Genomic DNA, 12534 nt, shown 5'->3' on the forward strand with positions numbered 1-12534 from the left:
CCAAATTCATTGATTAGCTCTAGTAGTTTTCTGGTAGCATCTTTAGGACTCTCTATGTATAGTATCATGTCATCTGCAAACAGGGACAGCTATACTTCTTTTCCAATTTGGATTCCTTTTATTTCTTTTTCTTTTCTGATTGCTGGGGCTAGGACTTCCAAAACCATGTTGAATAATGGTGGCGAGAGTGGGCAACCTTGTCTTCTTCCTGATCTTAGAGAAAATGCTATCAGCTTTTCACCATTGAGAATGATGTTGGCTGTGGTTTTGTTGTATATGGCCTTTATTATGTTGAGGTAGGTTCCCTCTATGCCTACTTTCTGGAGAGTTTTTATCATAAATGGTGTTGAATTTTGTTGAAAGCCTTTTCTGCCTCTATTGAGATGATCATATGGCTTTTTCCCTTCAATCTGTTAATATGGTTTATCACATTGATTGATTTGCATATATTGAAGAATCCTTGCATTCCTGGGATAAACCCCACTTGATTATGGTGTATGATCTTTTTAATGTGTTGTTGGATTCTGTTTGCTAGTATTTGGTTGAGGATTTTTGTGTCTATGTTTGTCAGTGATATTGGCCTGTAGTTTTCTTTCTTTGTGACATCTTTGTCTGGTTTTGGTATCAGGGTGATGGTGGCCTCGTAGAATGAGTTTGGGAATGTTCCTCCCTGTGCTATATTTTGGAAGAGTTTGAGAAGGATAGATGTTAGCTCTTCTCTAAATGTTTGATAGAATTCACCTATGAAGCCATCTGGTCCTGAGCTTTTGTTTGTTGGAAGATTTTTTTTTTTCTTTTTTTGCGGTACGCGGGCCTCTCACCATTGTGGCTTCTCCTGCCGTGGAGCACAGGCTCCAGACGTGCAGGCTCAGCGGCCATGGCTCACGGGCCCAGCTGCTCTGTGACATGTGGGATCTTCCTGGACCAGGGCACGAACCCATGTCCCCTGCATTGGCAGGCGGACTCTCAACCACTGCGCCACCAGGGAAACCCTGTTGGAAGATTTTTAATCACAGTCTCAATCTCAGTGCTTGTGATTGGTCTGTTTATATTTTCTATTTCTTCCTTGTTCAGTCTAGGAAGGTTGTGCATTTCTAAGAATTTGTCCATTTCTTACAGGTTGTCCATTTTATTGGCATATAGTTGCTTGTAGTAATCTCTCATGATCCTTTGTATTTCTGCAATGTCCGTTGTTACTTCTCCTCTTTCATTTCTAATTCTATTGATTTGAGTCTTCTCCCTTTTTTTCTTTATGAGTCTGGCTAACGGTTTATCAATTTTGTTTATCTTCTCAAAGAACCAGCTTTTAGTTTTATTGATCTTTGCTATCGTTTTCTTCATTTCTTTTTCATTTATTTCTGATCTGATCTTTATGATTTCTTTCCTTCTGCTAACTTTGGGTTTTTGTGATTCTTCTTTCTCTAATTGCTTTAGGTGTAAGTTTAGGCTGTTTGTTTGAGATGTTTCTTGTTTCCTGAGGTAGGATTGTATTGCTGTAAACTTTCCTGTTAGAACTGCTTTTGCTGTGTCCCATAGGTTTTGGGTCATCGTGTTTTCATTGTCATTTGTTTCTAGGTATTTTTTGTTTTCCTCTTTGATTTCCTCAGTGATCTCTTGGTTATTTTGTAGTGTATTGTTTAGCTGCCATGTGTGTATTTGCAACAGTTTTTTTCCTATAATGGATATCTAGACTTAGAGCGTTGTCATCAGAAAAGATATGTGATACGATTGCAATTTTCTTAAATTTACGAAGGCTCGATTTGTGACCCACAATATGATCTATCCTGGAGAATGTTCCATGAGCACTTGAGAAGAAAGTGTATTCTGTTGTTTTTGGTGGAATGTCCTATAAATATCAGTTAAGTCCATCTTGTTTAATGTATCATTTAAAGTTTGTGTTTCCTTATTTATTTTCATTTTGGATAATCTGTCCATTGGTGAAAGTGGGGTGTTAAAATCCCCTACTATGATTGTGTTACTGAAAATTTCCCTTTTATGGCTGTTAGCATTTGCCTTATGTATTGAGGTGCTCCTATGTTGGGTGCATAAATATTTACAATTGTTATATCTTCTTCTTGGATTGATCCCTTGATCATTATGTAGTGTCCTTCTTTGTCTTTTGTAATAGTCTTTATTTTAAAGTCTATTTTGTCTGATATGAGAATTGCTACCCCAGCTCTCTTTTGATTTCCATTTGCATGGAATATCTTTTTCCATCCCCTTACTTTCAGTCTGTATGTGCCCCTAAGTCTGAAGTGGGTCTCTTGTAGACAGCATATATATGGGTCTTGTTTTTGTATCCATTCAGCCAGTTTATGGCTTTTGTTTGGAGCATTTAATCCATTTACATTTAAGGTAGTTATTGATATGTATGTTCCTATTACCATTTTCTTAATTGTTTTGAGTTTGTTACTGTAGGTCTTTTCCTACTTCTGTGTTTCCTGTCTAGAGAAGTTCCTTTAGCATTTGTTGTAAAGCTGGTTTGGTGGTGCTGAATTCTCTTAGCTTTTGCTTGTCTGTAAAGGCTTTAATTTCTCTGTCGAATCTGAATGAGATCCTTGCTGGGTAGAGTAATCTTTGTTGTAGGTTTTTCCTTTTCATCACTTTAAATAGGCCCTGCCACTCCCTTCTGGCTTGCAGAGTTTCTGCTGAAAGATCAGCTGTTAACCTTATGGGGATTCCCTTGTGTGTTATTTGTTGCTTTTCCCTTGCTGCTTTTAATAATTTTTCTTTGTATTTAATTTATGATAGTTAGATTAATAAGTGTCTTGGCATGTTTCACCTTGGATTTATCCTACATGGGGCTCTCTGCACTTCCTGGACTTGATTGACTATTTCCTTTCCTGTATTAGGGAAGATTTCAACTATAATCTCTTCAAATATTTTCTCAGTCCCTTTCTTTTTCTGTTCTTCTTCTGGGACCCCTATAATTCAAATGTTGGTGCATTTAATGTTGTCCCAGAGGTCTCTGGGACTGTCCTCAGTTCTTTTCATTCTTTTTTTTTATTCTTCTCTGTGGTAGTTATTTCTACTATTTTATCTTCCAGGTCACTTATGTGTTCTTCTGCCTCAGTTATTTTGCTATTGATACCTTCTAGAGAATTTTTATTTCATGTATTGTGTTGTTAATCATTGTTTGTTTGCTCTTTAGTTCTTCTAGGTTCTTGTTGAATGTTTCTTGCATTTTCTCCATTCTATTTCCAAGATTTCGGATCATCTTTACTATAATTACTCTGAATTCTTTTTCAGGTAGACTGCCTACTTCCTCTTCATTTGTTTTGTCTCGTGGGTTTTTACCTTGATCCTTCATCTGCTGCATATCTCTCTGTCCTCTCATTTTGTTTAGCTTAATGTGTTTGGCATCTCCTTTTCACAGGCTGCAGGTTCGTAGTTCCCATTGTTTATGGTGTCTGCCCCTCGTGGCTAAGGTTGGTTCAGTGGTTGTGTAGGCTTCCTGGTGGAGGGAACTGGTCCCTCTGTTCTGGTGGATGAGCCTGGATCTGTGTTTCTGGTGGACAGGACCATGTCCGGTGGTGTGTTTTGGGTTGTCTGTGACCTTATTATGATTTTTAGGCAGCCTCTCTGCTAATGGGTGGGGTTGTGTTCCTGTCTTGCTAGTTGTTTGGTATAGGGTGTCCAGCACTGTAGGTTGCTGTTTGTTGAGTGTAGCTGGGTCTTCACATTGAAATGGAGATCTCTGGGAGAGCTTTCGCCATTTGATATTATGTGGAGCCAGGAGTCTCTGGTGGACCAATGTCCTGAACTTGGCTCTCCCACCTCAGAGGCTCAGGCCTGACACCTGGCAAGATCACCAAGACCCTGTCAGCCACACGGCTTCCCCAGCTCCTATCCACCTAATAGTATACATAGAGGACTTGCAAGGCTGTGGATCCTCATGCATCAGCTGCTTGTTTTGTTCTCTGTTGACCAGGGGAATTTCCAGTTCAGGAGTCTGCTGATCATGGTGTCCCTTTAAAAATAATGGAAAGAAATTTGTTGGCAGTGCATGTAAGGGCAGGCTGAAGCTGCTCTGGCTTGAGATGATCCAAAATTGCACCAAGATGGAGACAACTCTTGACTTCTTAAAACTCCTTTTTCCTAGATCCACACATGTTGCTTCTGTGCTTCACATTGTTTAAGTGTAGTGTTTCTGAGTTTTCCAAAGAAATATGTATGTGTTTTATTTGGAGCAATTTAAATTTTATTGAAGAATTCATGGGGAAGCTAAGGAAGTATTTATGTCACAGAAGAAATAAAACAAAGCTTTTACATCACTGAAGGCATCAGCATTTTAAAAATAGTTTCCTATAACTATGGAGCTACCTGGTGCCCAGGTTGCCTCAGCCTCTTTCTATTATGAAGGATCTTCATCTCTCTTCCTTTCTCTCTTTTTCTTACTTTCAAAAGGAAAACCAACTAATCAGTAGAAGCAAAATCCCCACCTGGCCTCATACAGAGCCATTGCCCTGCTCCTCTGAATCCTCAGGACCATCCAGAAACCAGGTACAGTGGGAAGATTAGGAGGGCTCCCCTTCAACCACAGACATTTATAGTGTTCTCCCCATGAGGGATTCAGGGCAATAAGAATTTTTAAACACAATTATGGCCTAGGCACTTGTCTTTCTGGATGGCTTCAAAAACCACTCCAGATTGTCTCTACTTCTTCTCTAAGTTCAAAGTCAAAGCATTTATTCTTATACTATTACTTTTCCTGTGACATGTCATTTCTATTCCCTAAATTTGCTCTTTTCTCTTTAACTAGCTGGGCATAGCTAAGGTCTCAGAGTTCATCCCATATCCCACAATTCCTAGCAACCTACTTTGATCCACGTTTTCATGAATAACCTCCCATTGTAATTATTTCAAGAGTTTTGGCTATGGCTTGCTTGAAAATTCCAGTGAAGGCCCTGCTTAAACTGAGATCTCCTTTCTTTATTTCTTATTGCTTACCAATTCTTTTTGTGTCTCCCATATGACTACTGTCTTCTCTGCCTTTTTCTATTCTTCTCCAAAAAGGCTAGGGACTAACTTTTTTAAAAAATTAGTAGTATGTATCTTTTACTACATAGCCATTTTAATTTTTTTTCTCTATTAGAAAATAATGGGGTCTTTTTGACTAGGGATTCTTTAGAGTCATATAACTAGGAAAAGAGGAAAAATCAATCAATTCTTTAATATAATACTATAATTGGTCACTAAAATACAGTAATTTTAAGAACAAAATGTACAATAGATGATACATTTTTAACTAAGATCAAATGCTCATATTATAAAAGTATTAGAGTATTTTTCAAGCAGTTGTTATAAGAAACACAAATTTTTTAAAAGAAACTTTTCAGGAAGGATTTCATCTGTTTTAACCAAGGATAAGAGAATTTCTCTAGTGTCATTGTTTATCTTAAATGACATATCACATACATGTTTTATTTCCATGTGGATGAGTTATCATGATATAGATTATAGCAATGAGTCACACATTGTAGATTGCTTATTAAGCAGGGGATCAAGCCAAAATATTAAAATTCTAGAGTTTAAGAATATGTTAAAATTTTCTCTTACTTCTGTTTTCAATTATAAATTTTTTTTGGCATTCTCCTTTAATCCTGTATTGCAATAATTATGTAGAAGCAGTGGTTAAATGGTTAAGTGATTGGGCTTTGAAGTTAGGCTTCCTGAATTCCAGTAAAAAGCAAAGCTTTTTACTGGCTGCATGACCTTAGGTAAGTTATTAAACATCTCCGTGCCTCAGTTTCTACATCTGTAAAATTTGAATAGTACATGTAGTGATTAAAACTGTGTCTAGGTCAGAGTAAGAGTTTAATAAATATTAATCCATATTAATTATGGCCTTTCTCTGGTGTGTGGCACCTGCTTGGGCACTGTTAGTTGCCTACCTAATAGTCAGCCTCCTTTTCTTTCTTGCTGGCCGAACCTGTCTTCCACCCACGACAGAGGTCGGAAATGTCTGATGCTCATTTTTCCAAGCCTCCCTCATACTGGGGCAATATGTAACCCGATGCTAGCTGATAATCTAAGGAGTAGTCTCTTAGCAAGAGAGAGATGAAGGAGAAGGAGGTGGTGGTGTGCAGATCATTCACAGAAAAGATTTTTCTCCCTGAAAAAAAGAGAAATGTCTAAGAAAAGCCTACCCCTCTTTCCTATAAGGGTGCCAGAGGCTGAGGGAGCCTCTGTGGCCATTAGATGGAAGTTGAGGAGGTCAGCCAAAAAGTGAAGGGTAGTAGAGCTGAAAGGTAGAAAGAGCCTGTGTCACCGATGACACTGGTGACAGCTGAGCCAACAGGGGAGTACCAAACGCCAGACTTCTTACTGTGTAAAGTAAACTCTGATTCTTTAAGCAACCATTAGTTAGGTATCCAGTTACTTCCCACCAAAACTCTTGCAAGTGCTAAATGTACTTTAGAAAATAGCACTGGCATTTCTAAAAAGTGCCAGTCAATGTTTGAAAACATGTACAGTAAGTGGTTTAGTATATAAATGTATGATATTTTGATGAACGAAGTAATATTATATTCATTTCCTTGGCAAAATTTTGACCAAGCAATTTTCTTTTCTGTACAAAAGGATCATGCTTAGCTTCAATAAGTTAACAATGGGAAGACCTATTAAAAATGCCCATCCAAAGCAGATAAGCCTAAAATAAAATAATTTTTTAAAAAGCAAATAGCAAAGCTAGTCCTTTAGCTTTCTTAAGCTTTTCTTAAAGTGTATACTAACCAAAATATGCTAAGTATGCCAATTTCATATTTGTATCCCTGAATTATTAATCTTTTGTCTCCACATTCTATCTTCTTATGAATATTTTTCTTCATATTTGACACCTGGGGATCCTTTATTTTCTGAGTGTTCTTGAAATAGTTAACTAACTCTCTAATTTGTAATTATATTAGTAGATTTTTAAATAATACAAAATTAATAAAATAGTGTCTGTACTCTCTATGACCACATCTTTATGCCAGACTTCAATTGCTTACACTTATTCTTAAAGCCTTTGATACCTAATCAGAGCCAAACAATAATATATTTTAAAAAGGAAATTTCATGCTTTTGCATCATTTTCCCTTGGTCAGACAAAGAAATGCTGATGTTCAGAGGATAGAATATTGAGCTTAAAATATAAGAATAAGTAGTGTTATTTTCTGAATGATATCAAAATAAACTTCTGATTTAAAAATTGGCTATGGGGGCTTCCCTGGTGGCGCAGTGGTTGAGAGTCCGCCTGCCAATGCAGGGGACACGGGTTCGTGCCCCTGTCCGGGAAGATCCCACATGCCACGGAGCAGCTGGGCTCGTGAGTCATGGCCGCTGAGCCTGCGCTTCCAGAGCCTGTGCTCCGCAACGGGAGAGGCCACAGCAATGAGAGGCCTGCGTACCACAAAAAAAAAAAAATAAAAAAAAATAAAATAAAATAAAGCCTTTTTTAAAAAAGAGAGAGATAATCATTCTAATTTTATATCATGTGCTTTGCACCTTAAAATAATCATCGTTTACTAATACTTAGCAATTATAGGACACAACGATTTATCAGAGACAGGGCTATGTGTTCTAAAAATATGACCTCAATCATCATAACAATCCTATCAGATAAGTAGATTACTCTTTAAGTTTTTTAAAGGAAAACAAGGCTTAGAGAAGTAAAGTAATTTACCCAAGACTCGTAGCTAGAAAACATGAATACAGATAGGTATGTTTCCAAAGCCCTTGCTGCTAACCACTATGATACTATAACAACCCATTTCAGCTTCACCTCATGCTTATTCCCAGCCTGCTCTCAAATGGTTTAGTTAGTGCAGAACTGGGGTAGCTGCCTTTCTAAATGGTTTCTGGTAAGGACCTCCTTTCAACAACAGGTACCATGTTGCCCAAAACTACAGACTAAATAATTGTGTTCTCCCCAAGTTCATATTTTAAGAACCTTAATCCTCAATGTGATGGTATTTGGAGATGGAGGCTTTGGGATGTAATTAGGTCATGAGGGTGGACCCCTTATTATGGGATTAGTGCCCTCATAAAAAGAGACACTAGAGAGCTTGCTTCCTCCTTCTCTCTTTTGTATGTGAGGATATAGCAAAAAGGTATCCATCTGGAAACTAAGAAGAGGGCCCTTATGAGGAATCGAATCAGCTGGCATCTTGACCTTGGACTTCCCAGCCTCCAGATCTGTGGGTAATAACTTTCTGTTGTTTAAATCACCCAGTCTATGGTATTTTTGTTATAGCAACCCAAACTGACTAAGATGCCAATTAGATACAACTGGATAACTCTATATAACAAAGTTAACCTTGACTCCTACTTCATTCCTTACAAAAAAGTGAATTCAAGATGGATCATGTATTTAAATATAAAAACTTAGAATCATAAAGCTTTTAGAAGAAAACATGTAATATCTTCACAAATGTGGAGTTGTAAAGCACAAAACCATAAAAGGAAAAATATTGATAACTTAGGTGGTATCAAAATTTTTTAAATTCTTCTCATCAAATGATACCGTTAAGAAAATGAATAGCCAAGATACAGACTGGGAGGAAATATTCATATTATATTTTATAAAAATACAAAAATAAAGAACTCCTACAAATCAATAATAAAAAGATAACCCAATACAAATGTGGGCAAAAGACTTGAATAACACTTCATAAAAGATATACATATGGCGGGTTTCCCTGGTAGCGCAGTGGTTGAGAGTCCGCCTGCCGATGCAGGGGACACGGGTTCGTGCCCCGGTCCGGGAAGATCCCACATGCCGCGGAGCGGCTAGGCCCATGAGCCATGGCCGCTGAGGCTGCGTGTCCAGAGCCTGTGCTCCGCAACGGGAGAGGTCACAACAGTGAGAAGCCCGCGTACCGCAAAAAAAAAAAAAAAAAAAAAAAGAGATATACATATGGCCCATAACTATTAAAAAGGTGCTCAACAAAATCGTTAGTTATCAGGGAAATGCAAATTAAAATTACAGTGAGATGCCACTTCACACCCACTAAAACAGTTAAAATAAAAAGGTTGCCATAATAAATGTTGGCAAGGATGTGAGGCAATTGGAACCCTAATACATTGCTGGTACAAGCACTTTGAAGATGGATATGACATTTTCTTATAAACTTAAAGATATATATATCCCATGACCCAGCAATTCCACTTCTAGGTAAACAAATGAAAAAATATGTTTATAAAATGCCTTTTACAAGAATGTTTGTATCACCCTCATTCATAATAACCAAAAAATCAACAGGAGAATTGATAAATTGTGATATATTCATATAACTGAATACTACTCAGGAATAAAAGGGAACAAAGTACTAAAATATGGAACAACATGACTGAATCGAAAAGACATATATATATTGAGTGAAAGAAGCTAGACCCAAAATTCATTAGAATGTATGATTGCATTTATATGAAGATAAAGAATAGGCAAATTAACCTCTAGTGACAGAAAATAGAAGGTGGTTATCTCGGTGTGCACGTATGTGTGTGAGAGGGGGTAAAAGTAGTTTTGGCTGATGGACTGGAAAGGAATACAAATAAACTTTCTAGGTTGATGTAAATGTTCTATATCTTTTTTTAGGTAGTGGCTTCATGGGTGAATATAACTGTCAAAACTCATATTCTAAACATTTAATATTTGTGCACTTTATTGAATGTAAATTATAACAATTTAAAAGCAGCCTTTAGTGATCAGGAAATAAGTAGTTATTGAAGGCAAGCCTTTGATGAGAATGGCAGAAATGAAGAATACAAAGATTGTGGGGTGGGTTTGCTCTTTACTACTGTATTAAGAGGCTCAAAGAAAAATGTGATGAGCTCAGAGGTCAGGAGAGCTTCTATGATTGCCTTAAAAACATACCTCTAGGTCTTCCCTGGTGGCGCAGTGGTTGAGAGTCTGCCTGCCGATGCAGGGAACGCGGGTTCGTGCCCCGCTCCAGGAAGATCCCACATGCCGCGGAGCTGCTGGGCCCGTGAACCATGGCCGCTGCGCCTGCGCGTCCGGAGTCTGTGCTCCAGAGAGGCCACAACAGTGAGAGGCCCGCGTCTATACGTTGCTAGGATGACTTATCTAAATCAAATATTAATGCTGTGAAGAGCTGACTTACAAGGTAAGTTGAATAAACAGACTGACTAGGTGAAAAGAGCAGGCAATGACTGAGAAGGAGTTGGATCTTGAGAATTGTCGTGAAGCTGTTTGAGTAGACTTAGATAATTCTATCATCTTGATAGACCCTAGAGAGCTTTTTGCTTTCTGAAAAACTCCTCCTTACCTGTCTTATAAGGCTGGTCTTGTCTTCTTTGAAGATTCTGAAATAACTTCATCTGAGGAATTTACCTTCTCATAACTCACTGTTATCATTTCTTTATACCTCTAGACCAGCACCATCCAGTAGAAATATAATGTGAGCCACATATGTAATTTTAAATTTTCTAGTAGCCACATTAAAGATAGTAAAAAAAAAATGGTTAAAATTAAACTTTAATAATATATCGTATTTAACTCAATATATTCAAAATACTATCATTTCAACATGTATCCAATATAAAAATTATTAATGTATTCTACATTCCTTTTTCATATGCAACATCAGTGTGTATTTTGCACTTAAAGTATATCTCAGTTTGAACTAGTCACATTTTAAATGTTCAATAGCCATAGGTGGCTAGTGACCTCTGTATTCTCCATATCGGACCAGGGTTTTCTTAATATCATCATTATCGACACTTAGACTGAATAATTCTTTTTATGGGTGGGCTGTCCTGTGCATTGTAGGCTGTTTAGCAGCATCCTTGGCCTCTACCCACTAGATGCTGGTAGTACCCCCCGCCCCCACGCATACCTCCAGTTCTGACTCCAAAAAAGAATGTCAAGAACCACTGGTATAGATCTACAGAGTTGGTAGATGTCCTACCCAGTATATTATGCCCCGGTATATTCCAGGGCATAAGTAAAAAGTCTGGCCTAGGAAAAAGCTTTCACACTAAAAAATAGGCAAGATTTTGCTTATTCATATTGGCAGAAACCTATGGAATATGATAATGAATTCAAAGGTATTAGAACGGGCATGAAAGAATATAATTTTTGATGAGGCAAAAATTTTTAACATGGATATACTTATCAGAGGCCTTGGATTCATCATGCTTGCCTGAGCATCTGGGAGTTGTTCTAAAGGTTTTCTTAGTTGGTTGGTTGAAATCTGGACTCAGTGGTGGCCTGCACTAAATAAAGTTGAGATGCTAGAAATCTCTCGATACATTTTAGAGGATTGATTTAAAAGACTTAGGGAGATAGGATGCTTGGAATGGATTTATCATTCCAGTCACCTATTCTTTAGGTCAGTATTCATCATGACCCAGTCACCTATCTCCAAATATGTCCTGAGAAGGCCCAGAAGACCTTCTCTTCACTAATGCACTGAGAAAATAGTGAGGAGAATGCCAAAATCCTTTGAAATTACTGTAGCTTCTGTCCTCTAAGCACAGGGATGAAATTAGGAGATTATGCCATTGAAAGGGATCCCCAATTCCCTAGTGGACATAATAGGATCCAAAAGTGGCAGAGACCAAATGACTGCATTTAACCATCAGAGATGAGGTACTGGTGGTTACCATAATGGACAGGAGCGCCAGAATAGTAATCATAGTCATTTGACTAAGAGGGATCTTTTTTTTTTTTTTCTGCGGTACGCGGGCATCTCACTGCTGTGGCCTCTCCCGCTGCGGAGCACAGGCTCCAGACGCGCAGGCTCAGCGGCCATGGCTCACGAGCCCAGCCGCTCTGCGGCATGTGGGATCCTCCTGGACTAGGGCACGAACCCGTGTCCCCTGCATCGGCAGGCGGACTCTCAACCACTGCGCCACTAGGAAGCCCCTAAGAAGGATTTTTAACAGTGGATAATTGATCATGATATCCCTACAATGAAATGGACGGACAATCTGCTAGGATCCTAATTGATCTGTATAATGAAAAGTTGATAGATCTGATAAAGAGAGACCTAAACTTCATTACCTTAGTGGGGACCTACAATATCTTGTCATTGGCTTCTTAACTCATGGCTATTAAAATAGGACCACCAGTTGGTAGCCCCTAGAACTGTCTTTTCTACAGAAATAGTAAGCCAAAGCAATACCATATACCTGGGGAAATTCTAGTGATTAGTGCCACCATCGAAGACTCGAAAAATGCAGGGTGATGATTCTCATCACACTAGCATTTAACCTACCATTTGGCCTGTGTAGAAGATGAATGGGTCGCCTAAGATGAATTGGTCTACATCCAGATGTAGTCTTTTTATTAGGTGAATAAGCACAATTCTTAACACCTAACGTTCAGATATCACTCTAAAAAATGTCTTTTATTCATCCTAATATGCATGAAACAACTGAAGTCATTCACTTTCATTTGGAAGTGAGAGAATGGGGGAGAATTTATTGCTTTATGTAAGGGCTTTGTTAATTCTTTAGCTCCCTGTCATAATTTAGTGTGCAGGAACAGTGATGATTTCCTCAACTTATGGGACATCACTTTTGTCT

The 12534-nt window shown here is 38.2% G+C and overlaps 1 protein-coding gene across 1 annotated transcript in view; it reads left to right on the forward strand.

Annotated features, from left to right (window-relative positions):
* The first annotated feature begins 10090 nt into the window (after positions 1–10090).
* The window catches only part of ODF2L (outer dense fiber of sperm tails 2 like), a 41604-nt gene continuing 39160 nt past the window's right edge, over positions 10091–12534 (forward strand). The window contains exon 1 of the mRNA XM_033432027.2: positions 10091–10109. The gene's annotated coding sequence lies outside the window, so the exon portion shown is untranslated. The remainder of the gene's footprint in view (positions 10110–12534) is intronic.

Source organism: Orcinus orca, chromosome 1, assembly GCF_937001465.1.
Source record: "Orcinus orca chromosome 1, mOrcOrc1.1, whole genome shotgun sequence".
Lineage (NCBI taxonomy): Eukaryota > Metazoa > Chordata > Mammalia > Artiodactyla > Delphinidae > Orcinus > Orcinus orca.